The sequence below is a fragment of the Capra hircus genome, chromosome 20, assembly GCF_001704415.2.
Source record: "Capra hircus breed San Clemente chromosome 20, ASM170441v1, whole genome shotgun sequence".
Taxonomy (NCBI): domain Eukaryota; kingdom Metazoa; phylum Chordata; class Mammalia; order Artiodactyla; family Bovidae; genus Capra; species Capra hircus.
Window position 1 is genome coordinate 63788221 of NC_030827.1, and position 12029 is coordinate 63800249.

The following is a 12029-nucleotide window of genomic DNA, read 5'->3' on the forward strand; positions in this document are numbered from 1 at the left end:
GGGTGTGAAGGCTCCACAGGAAGCTCATGTCTCTTTCTTGTGCATCTTACTCCTTGGATGTCACTTTCAGAAGTGCCTGCTCTTTTGTTCCAGGAGGTAGGGTTTACCTCTCTGGTCTCAGGGCTAGATGACTGTGTCATGAAAAGACCAAGATGTAAGGTCCTGTGTTCCCACCTGAGGACCCACTGTCCTTGAAGCTTCAGCCATTGCTAGGTCTCCCGGTGTTCCTACTCTGGCCCAAAGACAGCTAGAGATTTAAAGAAGCAAAATTGTGACGTTCGGTACTTGTCTTTTCTAAATGTAGGTGAGATAATTATGAAAGAGATTTTTTTTACTAAATGGTCTTGATCAAGAAGTGGCATTATTTGTACGAAAACAAACTGGCTGGTTACTAAATTGTTCCTGATTTGGGGGAAGCCAGAGGGCGAATTCTTTGTGGATAGGACCCTTCCACGTGACTAGGGCACTGCATGTGTCACTGTTCAGCACATCCTGTCCTCAACTTTGATGCAGCAAAGTGTCTGATTGGCTGTGTAGAGTGATGTGGGAAATAAGGCAGGACTTCCATTTGCCCCTCAGTCTCCAACCAGGCACCCACTCTCTGGTTTCTTTCCTTGTTTTCCTCCACAGACTTGAGCACCAAACCAGCTTCCCATCTGTGATCCTCACTGCCCTCTGGTCCTGCTTTCCAGTCTTAGCAGAGCTGCTTTCAACTTCCAGGCCTTGACTCATTCATTCGATAGTAGTACCTCCTTTTCGTCCCATTTCACAGTATTTGGTGAATTGTGTAGTGGACAAATCTTGTGTGAGCTCTTGAGAACAGAATCAGTTCTTGCTTTATCTACTAACCACCCACCATGCCAGGCCAGAGGGCGACACTGTGCGTGGTGGCTCGGGATGCCTCTCAATGAAGCTGTAAAATTCTCGGAACTTGGGAAACCCTAGCCCAACCGCTTATAGGTTTTCTGAGCTTGCACCTCATGGTGCTTCTTTCCATGACTCTGCTAGACATCCTTACGATACCAGGTGGTCTTGCCCATTGTCACCTTATTTCCTGTGATTTTCCTGTGGTTACTGTGGTGCTATTTCTAAATGGAGCTCTTTAGTTCGGCCTGAAATTTTAGTTTCTCTCTTGTATCTTTAGGATACAAAACCACTGCTCGGCTGACCTTTTGTTTCTAGGGGAATATTTCAATCCACGTTTTTTCCTCACTCTAAGCCACGTGGGAAAGTTTGCAGATTTTAGCAGAGAATTGTGTTCTCAAGGATGTGTCCTATATGCTCAGTTACTCAGTCATGTCCGACTCTTTGCAACCCAATGGACTGTACCCCACCGGACACCTCTCTCCATGGAATTTTCTAGGCAAGAATACTGGAGTCGGTTGCCATTTCCTCCTCTAGGGGGGTCTTCCAGGTCCAGGAATTGAACCCGCATCTCCTGCGTCTCCTCTGTTGGCAAGTGGATTCTTTACCACCAAGCCATCCGGGAGGCTTCTGATGAATACTTGGTGCTAGTTGATATTTAAATTTTACATATGTATTTTAATTTAGAGATGATTTTATGAACTTGTGAAGGTGGCTACAGGTACCACTTCTAATATAGGTTTCTTATTTGTGAGTCAGAGTGTGACAAGGGTCACCCTGCACGTGTATTCACAGAGGCAGTTTTTTCCATGGCAAGGCCCTCATTAAGAATCACGAGGCAGAGCACTTAGGAGCTGTTTCTACTATAGTTGATTTTCAGCTAAAGGAAAATAATGGAATTGAGTCAAATGGAGACATTTGTGTTATAATAAAACATAAGCAATTTCTTATTTAATGAGTAGTTATAATAAATAGCCACTTAAAAATACTCCAACTTCAGTCTGAGATGACCCTCTGAGACTTTGTAGCTTCTTTTCCTTTGGAATTTTTTCTCAGTTTTCTAGTAAATATGTCAGCGAGTTAGTTTATACATCAGCTAATTTATGACCTCACTGGGGGAGGATGAGAGAGCCCAGCATCCAGGCCCAAAGGGGCTGAAATCTGTGACTTTAGCTTAGCCTATTCAAGGTCACCGCTTTGTTGCTGCGGTTTCCAAGCCTGCGCCTACACTGCTCGGCACATGTGCGTGTCCTGTGGGATGGTGTGTATTCCTTTAGAGCAGCAGTCCTCAACCTTTCCATCACCAAGCACTGGTTTCATGGAAGACAGTTTCCCATAGATCAGGGGTGGAGGGGGATGGTTTTGGGATGATTCAAGCACAGTCGAGTTCATGCTCCTACAAGAATCTAATGCCACTGCTGATCTGATAGCAGGCAGAACTCAGACAGTAATGCAAGTGATGGAGAGCCACTGTAAATACAGATAGAACTTGACGTACTCGCCTGCCACTCACCTCCTGTTCTGCAGCCTGGTTCTTAACAGGTTATGGACCAATACTGGTCCATGGCACAGGGGTTGAGGACTCCTGCTTTAGAGGGTGGCACACCTATCCAGGCAAGGGTTGACCCTCCAGAGTAGGAGGTCCTGATGGTGTTTGCGTGGCTATCATGGGCTAGGGTGGTAAAATGTCTTTTTCACTGTTGATGTAACTGCAAGCATAGTTAAAATCTTTCAGGGTTTGTGTCTTGAATCCTGCTGTTGGAACTAGTTTCTTGTTTAGATTTCAGATTCTTAAGGGCGTTCTATTGTCCTCCAAGGCTCTGGGCATTCTGTCCCTTGAGTGCTGCCTTTTCATAAGGAAGGGCCTCGCTTTTATGTCTGAGGTTGAGCCTGGCACGTCTGGCTGTCCAGGATGCAGGCTGTCCCCACTGGATTCAGCAGGAATGTTCACCTCCTGCATTATTTGTTGTGTGGTTGTGTCAACAATTCTGGATTCTTTCAATGTCCTATTTGGCCTCCATCATTTTTGCCTTTTAAAAGGATAGCCGATCTCTGTAGGTATGACTCTTGGATGTCTTAGCTGAGGGGCTACATCAGCTAATTTATGATCTCACTGAGGGAGAATGGGAGAACTCAGCCTTCAGACCTAATTATCCCCCTCTCATTTTTAACTTAATTCTGACACATGGGAATCTTTAAGAATTGCTGGACATTCATGGCAGCAACCAGTGGGCCTATCCAACTTTATCAGTTAAATTTTGATTAAGAGATAACCAAATAGAAAGAAATTTTAGTACTTAACTGTAAAATAGATCAAGAGAGGAAGTTACTGTATTCAAGTTGCTTAGTCAAGAAGTCCCAGCTAACATATTTGTTGCCCCACCCAAAGGAGATATTACTGGTATCGTGAGAAAGGAATTGGCCGCTCCTAGGAATTTTTCCTGGGCCGAGTATGCCTTTTTACCTTGGGGAGAGCTCCCTTCCTCCCTTTTTGGACTCAAAGATTTACATCTGCACCTCCTCTTTCCAAAGGATGAAGTCACAGACTTTCAAAGACTCAGCTGGGACCTCAAGGGATCAGCGAGGCCGAAGTGCAGGAGTGCACCTGGGCTGTGGGCGCCTTCTGGGGCACCTCTGAATACTTTACTTTGGATTGCCCCCTCACTTCCCATAAAGATGCCTAATAGAGGCAGAGAGCCTCATGGAGAGATGTTGTCACCTAGCCATTGTCCTCTGGCCTCTGAACCTCAGGACTTTCAAATGGCATTTCAATAGATAGAAAATTATATAAATTTCCAGATGCTGTAATCCAGTTGTCCTTCTGCAGGCAGATGGCCTTTAGATAATCACTAAGTAGACAGTGTGGGAATCATTGCATAGGGGGACAGCCAGAATGTTTCAGAATGTTCTGGAAGCTTCTTCTCCCCCTTTTCTTGTCATCATTCTCAGCTGCTGCTGGGATAGGCATGTTCACTCACTCAGTCATGTCTGACTCCTTGCCCCCCGTGGACAGTAGCTCACCAGCCTCTTCTGTTCATGGAATTTTCCAGGCAAGAATACTGGAGTGGGTTGCTATTCGCTACTCCAGGGGATTTTTCCAGCCCAGGAATCGAACCTGCGTCTTTTGTGTCTCCTGCATTGGCAGGTGGATTCTTTACCACTTTGCCACCTGGGAAGCATTGGGCTAGGCAACCTCAGTGTGTTTGAGGTTTATGGCAGCCAGAAGCTATGGACTACAGTGAGCAGAAAGAGACTACAACAGCTGGGACAGCAGGACAAGCATGAGCCCCAAAACGTAGCATTTGAAGTAGGAGACATCCTTAACTAGTAACGGAGAAATTTCTTTTCACGCATGGTTCTAGGGAAGCTCATGCTTTGCAGTCATCTTTCATCACATTATGTATTAAGCTTTCAGGATTTTATTTAAATTTGTTATATTGAACGAGTGGATTGGATAAATTTGCTTTAGTAATGTGAATTGGTTTTATGGTTTACAATTTCCTTTAAAAAAAGCTTCATATTTTGCATCAGATAAATTAATATGTAAATAAAAACACAAGTTCTGAATCTAGTATAGTTTATTGTATACCTTCTGACTTTTCTCCTATTTTTGAAATGCATTACTTAAGGTACTATGTATTTCCAGAAACAGAATGAAAGACCCATCATAAAATGGGTAAATTTATACAATTGGAATTTGATGCTCAAACTGCTTAAAGTAATTTAAACAGGTGTGCAATGGAGAAGGCAGTGGCGGCACCCCACTCCAGTACTCTTGCCTGGAAAATCCCATGGATGGAGGAGCCTGCTAGGCTGCAGTCCATGCTAAGGATCAGACACTGAGTGACTTCCTTTCACTTTTCATGTTCATGCACTGGAGAAGGAAATGGCAACCCACTCCAGTGTTGTTGCCTGGAGAATCCCAGGGACAGGGGAGCCTGGTGGGCTGCCATCTATGGGGTCGCACAGAGTCGGACACGACTGAAGTGACTTAGCAGCAGCAGCAGTGCAATGGTCCTTTTGGTGGTTTTATGAGATTGGTCTTCCTGTATTAACAATATCTGAATCTTTGTTTCTCCTTTTCTGAGGAAAGGAGCCCATTGGTATGGGATAGAAGGCTAGGGCTGTCATGTTGTGATTTCCAAGTTGCTCTGTGCTAAGCCTTACATTGTCAATGCAGCTGGTTGTGCAGGGAATTCATGGAACTTTCTAGAATCGATCGGGAAAGACCATGGTCTCTTTTCAAATGGGTTAATATAACCTCTGTTTTTTACCCCCTTGTCTTTGTTGAAGCATTGGTGTGTGAGTTGGGCTGAACCACCCGAGAGGCTGTGGATCCTTCGTGTGATACATGGTCGAGGACACGCTCCACCCCTTTCCTCCTTGGTAAGTTGGACACTCAGATGGGAAATGAAGAAGCCAATGATTTCACAGATTGAGAAAATCATGATGATTGTGAGCATCACGTATCTCAGCTGTGCAGAAAGGCAGTGGAAGAATGAGCAGCCTTCCAGAGAGAAACTGAAAGCACAGAAAAGCGAAGTAATGGGCTCAAGATCTCACTAGTGATCAGAGGCAGGGCTGGGACGTGAACCCATGTTCTTAACCTTAATCCAGTACGACCTCTTAACACTAAGCATGCCTCCTGAGAATAAGGACAGACACGATTTTATTCTGCTCTGGAAATACTTAGATCCTCTAAGCTCATGTTAAATAGTAAGAAATCAATTTTTTGAACAGTAGGCTATATCAGGAGATAGTAAAGTTTTTCTGAAACGGGTGAGATAGGGAACATTTCAGAATTCATTAGCCATGTCATCTCTATCTTGTCATCATCATCATTATCTTGTACCAGCTCAGCTCTGTGTTGGAGCCTAAAGCAGCCACAGATGATATATATAAATTTACAGATACAGGCGTCAGGCTGAGCTGGACTTGTTCCCCATGACTGTAGTTTATCGAATCTTGATCTACACTCGGTGCTCCAAGATCCCAGTGTCGAGAGTGAGAGTGTTTTAGTGGCCAGTAGGTATGAGTCCCTTAACAAAATTTATCTTGGATGCTCAAAAGTTAATCATAAGCCACTTTGAACAAAGCCTATTGTAACTGCAAAAACCTACTCCTTGGCTGGATTTGGTTTTCAGTGCTTATCACAGTCAGTATGCCCTGAGTGTGTTAGTCTGCGTCCAAACACCTAGACTACAGCTTTGCTCCAGCAGGGCCTGATCAAGATGTTGGTAATCTAGAATGTCTAGCTCATTTACCCAGAGAAGGCAATGGCACCTCACTCCAGGACTCTTGCCTGGAAAATCCCAGGGATGGAGGAGTCTGGTAGGCTGCAGTCCATGAGGGCATTAAGAGTCGGACACGACTGAGAGACTTCACTTTCACTTTTCACTTTCATGCATTGGGGAAGGAAATGGCAACCCACTCCAGTGTTCTTGCCTGGAGAATCCCAGGGACAGCAGAGCCTGGTGGGCTGCCATCTATGGGGTTGCACAGAGTCAGACATGACTGAAGCGACTTAGCAGCAGCAGCAGTAGCTCATTTGCCAAATAAGTTCAGACAGCATTTCCTATTTTGGTCTACATATAATTTCTAAATGGGACATTTTTATTTGGTAGCTGTATACCTGCTGTTGGGCTTCCCAGGTGGCTCAGTGGTAAGGAACCCTCCTCCCAATGCAGGAGACACAGGAGACCTGGGTTCAGTTCCTGGTTGGGAAGATCCTCTGGAGTAGAATTGGCACCCCACTCTGCCTGGAAAGTTCCGTGGTCAGAGGAGCCTGGCAGGTCACAGTCCATGGGGTGGGAAAGAGTCGGATACGACTGAGTGACTGAGCATACGTGCTGTTACGTACATACTCCTAATATGTATACCTTATACATTTAGGGCAATCATGCAGTTATCTTGGGGGCTGTCTTATAATTACATTGTACAGAAGTATTCTGGTATCAAATCTTCATCTTTTATTCTGAACAAAAGCAGATGTTTACAAGACAAGTGTGAACAAGATTGACATACTTAAATCATGGGGTAACACGGCAACCGTTTTTGCCACACTCATCAGATGAGGTGGGGTTTGGATTTTTCAAAATTTTTTCTCATGACAGGATATGTCTGACACTTCAAGGCCTGCTAGACTCTCTACCTTACTGCTTATCATCTAACAAGAAGGATAAAGGAAAACCAGTTAATTTGTGTTTCCTGAAGGAGTTTAAGCAGGGACCTATTCTAGTTGTTCATTTCTTCATTCACAGAAGTAATTGTAGCTCATGTGAGCCTGATGCTGTATAACTTTTGAGGACATACCTTTTTCCAGAGCCACTGGTCTTGGTACTTCTTCTACAAGTAATGGAAAAGTGTTCTTCACTTTAATAGCAATGATATGAAAAGTAAAATTTAGATTATAAAAGTACTGGAAAGCTAGGTGTGGTACCTTGTTAACTGGAAAAAGCAGGTTGCAGAATAATATACTTAATATAATTGCATTCATCTTAAAAACACACTCAGTAATACTATCTCTGCATCTGAGTGCCTGTGTGTTAAAGTCTGTTAGGTCACACCTTGGTATATACCAGACTCTAAACAGGTCATCTCTGGGGTTGAGGTGTTGGCCCTTTATGAACCAAATGTGTGTGTGTGTGTGTGTGTGTGTGTGTGTGTGCGCGCGCGCGCGCGTGTGTGTGCATGTGTGCTTATGTGTACACGCTCAGTCCTGTCTGACTCTTTGCAAACCATGGACTCTAGCCTTGCAGGTTCCTCTGTCCATGGAATTTTCTAGGTAAGAATACTGGGGTGGGTTGCCATTTCCTTCTCCAGGGGATCCTCCCCCTACCCAGGGACCAAACCCATGTTTCTTGCAACCCCTGCATTGGCAGGCTGGTTCTTTACCAGCTGAGCTACTGGGGGAGATTATAAACCATATAGTCACTATCTAAAATTTCCTGAAGAATGTTGTATTTTTGTAGTTTAAAAATATGAAAAGAAGATTAAAGTAGTGAAAGCTGATTATGGAAATTATGTAAAAGAGGGGAATATTCACCCATAGTGCCTCCATCAAAGACAGTCACTGTTGTCATTTAATACAATCTTTTGTGAGTGTTGTATAGAGTGGGAACACCACTGTATGTAAAATTAACATACTGCTTTTTCACTTCTTATAACGTATTTTTTTTTATGCTATATACTAATGGTAATGACATATCAGAGTCGGACACGACTGAGCGACTGAACTGAACTGAATAGCATATCATGTAATTGAAAATTGTTAATGTATTTTATTTGAATGCCTCATAATAGTCTATCATGCAAAGGTACTACAATGTAATTTACTGCATATTTTTTTAAAATTGGGGTGTAGTTGCTTTAGAATGTTGTATTAGTTTCCGCTGTGCAATGAAGTGAACCAGCCGTATGTACACATATGTCCCCTCCCTCTTGGACCCCCTCCTCTCACCCATCTAGGTCATCACAGAGCGCTGAGCTGAGCTGCTGTGCTGTGCAGAGGCTTCCCACTTGCGATTTTACACGTGGTAGCGTATATGTCAGTCATAGCTTATCCCACCCACCTTCCCCGACTGTGGCCACATCTTCATTCAATAAGTCTGTGTTTCTTTTACTGCCCTGCAAATATGTTCATTGGTACCATTTTTCTAGATTCCACATACTTGCATTAATATACGATGTTTGTTTTTCTTTTTCTGACTTCTTTGCTGGAGGTATATATTATTTTCAGTTAACAAAAATCACAGACAGTGTGAAAGGGTCATGGCAAGGGGAGGGTAGCAGACTCCTGAACCCCACTGCTGCTTGCTGTTGCTTGCTTTCACAGCCCACACTGTCACTACCTCGTGAAGAGTGGAAATTTGGAGCATAAGGTAGACACTTCATAAACAATAGCAGCTATTATTATGAAGGTTTTCTTTTAATTGAAGATGAATTCATTATGCCAGAATAGCTGTAGTTGATTTACTCTTTCAGAGTCAGTGCATTATAATAAGATTGTCAGTTGGCTTTGCAGAAGTATTCTAGATATTTTTATTTCACTAAAAATATGTTACAGAATTTGTTTTGCTAAAGCTTTAATATCATCATCATCATTAATTTTTAAAATCAATTCAATAGCTTCGCCTCCTTTTATATACTCTATTGTTTACTCATTATGTTATTTGGTAGGTTTTTAAATTTTTTGTGTGATAGCTGTTTTTTGAGAAGGGGAGAATAGCAGGAGAGAAAGTAGAGGAGAGGAAGGGAACTTACTTGTGAAAGAATCGTTAGTTCTCATTTTATACTCATTTAGCTGTTGAGATGGAGAAGGCAATGGCACCCCACTCCAGTATTCTTGCCTGGAAAATCCCATGGACGGAGGAGCCTGGTAGGCTGCAGTCCATGGGGTCGTTAGGAGTCAGACACGACTGAGCGACTTCCCTTTCACTTTTCACTTTCATGCATTGGAGAAGGAAATGGCAACCCACTCAGGTGTTCTTGCCTGGAGAATCCCTGGGATAGAGGAGCCTGGTGGGCTGCCATCTCTGGGGTCGCACAGAGTTGGACACGACTGATGTGACTTAGCAGTAGCAGCAGTAGCTGTTGAGATTCCATGTTTTTCTAACAGATACTTGCATAATTTATTTTTAAGAATATTAACCCTTTGTTGTCTTTCTCCCCAGTATATTAGCTTGTTAACTTTATCCTTTTAAATTCAAAGTTTATTTTAGTGTCACCAGATAGTTCCTTTACAATTATTTCAATCAGTGCTTAGAAACTTAATACATTTTTTTTCCTTTGCTTTCCTCTGATGATATTAAAAATACTCAACTCTTTCATTCAGGGAAGTGTTCACTTATGTAAGAATAGCTATCACTTATTTTGTAATTCTTCTCATAGTTTTATTCTGCCTCTCTTTTAACTCCCTGACAAAAATTATCCCACAAATTTAATCTGAGGAGGATGTTCAGACAATCAAAATATTTGTAGGAATGAGAGATCTCAAGGAAATATTGCTTCATCCTACAAATAGATAGCAGGTCTATAGCCAGACAACTGGAATTCTTTTATTCTTTAACTTTCCTCTTTTAGCTTAGGGAAGGTTAACTTAGGCATTTTATCTGTTTTTTTTTTTAAATTGTATTTCATATCTTTTTATTCAGTAGAACTTAACTCATTATGTTGAGCATTATTAAGTCATATGTTAGTGTTTTTCCTCTAGTTTCATTTTTGTACGTAACTTTTGATTTGCACCAAAATAGTCTGTGGTGTGTCTGAAAGACCCAGGCAGGACTGGTGGAATCTTGTATGTACTGGTTGATGTCTTCGCTTGTTGAGTTTAGAGTACTCACCTAAATTATTAATTAATTGTTAATTATCGTGTGTTTATGAGGATGGTTTCATAATTGTGTAAGTTCCAAAAGATAGAGAATTCGCTAGATTTCAGTTTTGGAGATGGAGTTGAACCTGGCTTTGGCAATGTTGAACCCCAGTTCAAGCCTCCTTATTTCTAGTTTTCTACTTTTCTTGGCTGGTCAATTCTAAGTTCTGCTGTCGGTGTTGCAGCTGGGGCTGCTATGCTGATAGGAATTCTATTTTATGATACTTGCAGTGCATCTCTATGTATATTATTGACACCAGGTATATCCCTTGTTTAAACATGCTGAGTGGTTGCCTTTGGGGATCAAGATTTAGCCTGTCAGTCTCAATAATGTCTGGAATACTAAAGCTGTGGCCTCCGCATCTGATTATTCTTGCCCCGTTGTCCAGGCAGCAGTCTGGAAAGGCCCCATGCAGATCTGTTTTGTCATATGTATCTCAGTCCACACGAGCCAGGTTCACTGATAGCAGAGCTGTGTGCTTCCACTGTTCACAGTCAAAGGCATCAGAACGGGGAAACCTTGCTTTCTCTCCTGTTCTCTTCCCTGTTGGGATTTTGGCCTTTGAAACTTGTTTGTTTGGGTGAGTTTCTGCATGTTATGTTATTGTCCTGGCTCTGCGACTACTATAAATATTTGTGAGTCACAAATGTGTGATGAAGTTCAGAATCCTTTTCTCCCTGGGAATGGACCATGTGTACTGTTCATTCTCAGGCACCCATTAGAGGGGCTGATATCTGTGTATGGGGTTAATTGCTTGGGTTTGAAGGTTTACATGTGCCTGTAAGTACACTGCCCCTTGATTAAACCGTTTGTGAGATCTCTTCTGGCAGAACTCTCTTAAGGGCATAAAAATGACCCTGTGTTTGGGTTTTTGGATTTCATGGACTTGAGGTTTTCCTGCTTGTGGTCTGCAGATTACAGTACTGGAGAGGCTTCCATAGCTGAAGGGTCGCAAAGCTAATCAGCTCATGTTTTCTCCACTGAAGCCTTTCATGTGGTTTGCATGCGTGTTTTTGTCTCTTTTAGCCTCCCAGGCCACAAACGGAGCAGAGTCATTTTGTTTCATTTGCTTTTGCCTCAAGCTTGGGCAGAAACCACTCTTGGTTAAACCAAAGCCAGGGTTGGAAAGATGGTCAGTAGATTCTGGGAAGTAAATACCATTATATTTTCATATAATAGTGTCTAAAAATAGTGAACAGATCTTCCATTTTCAGTGCTGAGGAATTAGGTGGGTGCGTCCAAGCTGTTTATCATTATTGAGAATTATTTTTTTGGTAGGAGGCGGGAGATGATTGCCTTGCTCGCAGCTCAGTGGTCATATACCTTTGAGAATGGTTGTTTCTGTTTCCCCAGAGAGTTACCTCCTTGCTACAGCTATAGTTTGAAGGTGAGGCACCTACCCAATTTGGCCAATCACACGTCCCACCTGTTGGCCACTCTGATCGATTCATCTTGAGACCAAGACTCCAACTTGGGCATGAATATCCGATTCCTTCTCTCCTACTCTAAGACAGTATTTAAACAGTTTTTCCCTTTCTTTCCTGCGTCATCAGTTTTTATTTTCCCCTCTCTGCTGGATCTTTCCAATAGGAAAGCAAACATCTACCATTAAAAAAAAAAAGTGACCTGTTGATCTGAATTTCCTCTCCAAATATGAGCCCATTCTCTTCTTCTCTTTACAGAAAAACTGCCTGAAAGCATTTGTTTATATTTATTATCCTTAATTCCTGTGTTTCCACTTCCTTTTGAACCCACTTGGACCACTGAGTCCTTCCATCAGTCCTGCCTCTTTAA

At 42.5% G+C, this 12029-nt stretch overlaps 1 protein-coding gene across 2 annotated transcripts in view; it reads left to right on the top strand.

Annotated features, from left to right (window-relative positions):
• The window catches only part of SEMA5A (semaphorin 5A), a 555951-nt gene that overhangs the window by 125145 nt on the left and 418777 nt on the right, over positions 1 to 12029 (top strand). The window contains exon 2 of one of the 2 annotated variants that reach the window (XM_018065612.1): positions 5158 to 5250. The exons of the other annotated variant lie outside the window; for it this stretch is intronic. The gene's annotated coding sequence lies outside the window, so the exon portion shown is untranslated. The remainder of the gene's footprint in view (positions 1 to 5157; positions 5251 to 12029) is intronic. 2 annotated transcript variants of the gene reach the window in all.